The sequence below is a fragment of the Onychomys torridus genome, chromosome 14 (assembly GCF_903995425.1).
Source record: "Onychomys torridus chromosome 14, mOncTor1.1, whole genome shotgun sequence".
Lineage (NCBI taxonomy): Eukaryota > Metazoa > Chordata > Mammalia > Rodentia > Cricetidae > Onychomys > Onychomys torridus.
The window spans coordinates 27,560,823-27,563,588 of NC_050456.1; the positions used below are offsets into that span (position 1 = coordinate 27,560,823).

At 48.0% G+C, this 2,766-nt stretch overlaps 1 pseudogene; it reads left to right on the forward strand.

The window, feature by feature from the left end:
* The first annotated feature begins 1,188 nt into the window (after positions 1 to 1,188).
* On the forward strand, positions 1,189 to 2,418 carry LOC118595673 (annotated as a pseudogene).
* The last annotated feature ends 348 nt before the right edge of the window (positions 2,419 to 2,766 follow it).

The following is a 2,766-nucleotide window of genomic DNA, read 5'->3' on the forward strand; positions in this document are numbered from 1 at the left end:
CTAGCTAACAGGAAAAGACCCTAGAAGGGACACATGGATTATCCTGTGAAGGAGAAGTGGAAGAGATCTACATGAGTGGGCTGGTTGGCGGGTGGCTGGGGGTGGCAGGAGGTGAGAGGTGGGGGATGAGAACATAAGGAAATGGGAGGGTCAAGCTGGAACAGGGATACAGTGGGAGGGCAGGGAGGAAGATACCATGATAGATAGGACATCATGGGAATAGGAAGAGATAGGGTGCTGGGGAGGCTCTCAGGAATCCACAAGGATGACCCCAACTTGGTCTGCTGGCAGTGGTCCAGAAGGTGCCTGGACTGGTCTACTCTGGTGACCAGCCTAGCAAATAACCTATCTGTCATCATAGAGCCTTTGTACAGTGACAGATGGAGGCAGATACAGAGATCCACAGCCAGGCACCAGGCTGAGCTTCAGGAATCCAATTGATGAGAGAGAGGAGAGGTACTGCAAGATCATGATGGGAGGACATGCAGAGATGACTGGCCACACTAATGGAAGCCCATGAAGTGTGGACTGGTGGCTGTGGAGCCCCCATGGGACTGGACTAGGCCCTCTGGATACGGAAGACAGTTGTTTGGCTCGAACCGTTGGGGGGGCACCCAGGCAGGGGGATGGGGATCTGTCCCTGGTCTATGGGAAGGCTTCTGGAATCTGGTGCCTGTGGTATGACACCTTGCACAGCCTTGGTGCAGCAAGAAGGGGCTTGGACCTGCCTTGGCTCAGTATGCTGGTCTCTGCTGACTCCTCATGGGAGACCTCGGTCTGGGAGATGTGAGGATGCAGGGTGGCTTGGGAAAGAAGGCTGAGGGGTGGGAGGAGGGAGGGGGGTCTGTGGATAGCATTGGAGTAAGTAAAAATTTTCTTAATAAAGAAAAATGAAAAAAAAAAAGAAAGAAAAGGTAGCTGTCTACAAGCAGCCCTAAATGAAACATCCATATAAGCTGTCACTCTTAGATTCAGGAAACATCATGGAAGAGGAAGCTGAAGAAGTTTAAGAGCTGGAGGACAGTGAGGAGTGTTATGAAATGTTGTCTGCTGGGCATGGCATGGCCACTGCCCTCATGACCTCACAGCAGCTGTGTTACCTGCACAAGATCATGCCAGTCAAAATTCCAACAATAACTGAAAAGCTGTTAGCCATTTATGGCTGCTGGGAGAATGATGAAAGTAGTCATGAGACAGAGGAGAAAACCTGTGGGACAGAAAGAAGGAGCAGTCTCTGGTTTTCCCATATCTGTAGACACTCAAGCTTTTCAATGCTCTGGAGGTGAACTTCCTGTTTCCTATACAAGCCAAGACATTCCACCACATGTACAGTGGGAAAGACTTGCTTATCCAGGTGTGGACAGGCACTGGGAAGACATTCTCCTTTTGCTATCCCTTTGACTGAGAAACTTCAGGGTGGGCTACAGGAAAGAAAGAAAGGCCCTGCTTCTCAGGTACTCGCTCTTGCCCCAGTAAGAGAACTAGCAAATCAAGTGAACAAAGACTTCAGTGACATCACAAAAAAAAAAAAAAAAAAAAAAAAAGGCTATCACTGGCTTGTTTTTATGATGAGATTGGTATCCTGGCTGGGACCCGGGATCATATTAAAGGCCACCTGCAGAATGGCAAGCTAGATCTCCCCAAACTTAAACACAGTGTCCTGGATGACGTTGACCAGGTATTGGCTATGGGTTTTGCTGATCGAGGGGAAGAAATTTTATGAGTGGCAGACAAGAAAGATTCTGAAGACAATCCCCAAACATTGCTTTTCCCTGCAACTTGCCCTCATTGGGTGTTTAATGGTGCTAAGAAATACACAAAATCTATATACAATTATATGAATAGGTGGACTGGATTGATAAAAAAGATTCAGGAGGCAGCTATAACTGTGGAGCACCTGGAGATTAAGTGTCCCTGGACTAGGAGGGTAGCAGTTATTGAGGATGTGATTCAGGTATACAGTGGTCATCAAGGGTGACTACCATCTTCTCTGAAACCATGAAAGAAGCTCAGGAGCTGTCACAGAATACATGTATAAAGCAGGACTGGTCACTACATGGCAACATTCCACAGAAACGAAGGGAAATCACTCTGAGAGTTTCCAAAATGGCAATTTTGGAGTTTTGTCGGCAACCAGTGTTGCCGCACTGGGTTAGAAATCCCTGAGGTTGACTTGGCTGTTCAAAACTGTCCACCAAAGGGTGTGGAGTCCTGCATTCATCATTCAGGGCAGATAGGAAAATCTGGAAGGACAGGATAAAAGCCTCCAGCAAGGAAGCCATCAGGCTTTTGGACTCTGTTCCTCCTGCCGCAATTGGCCTCTTCAAGCAGTCAGCTAAGAAGCTGACTAAGGAGAAGGGAGCTATAGGGCCCTGGGGGCAGCGCAGCCTCAGCAGTCAGCCAGGGCTCCTTGATTAACTAACTCACAAGTGTTAGTAAAGTGTCTGGTCAGTGAGTAGAGGCAAGAAGGAACTGTTCACACTGCGGACCCCAATGCCCTTCCCCACTGTCAAAGCCCCCAGTGCGTCTTCCCGTTTTGATCATTTGTGCAGCCCCCATTCCTCACAGAGAAGACAGGCTTCTGAACTGTTTCATCTAACCATCACTTGTCTTTTGAAAAGGGATAAGAATTCATTGCACCATCTTCCAACATACTGTCTAGATTTACAAAGTAAAGCCAACCACGGATCTGCCTATCCTTGTATGTTCATCTTGCAAGTTCATCTTTGTATATGTGCACACACTGGGGCCTGAACCCAGAACCTC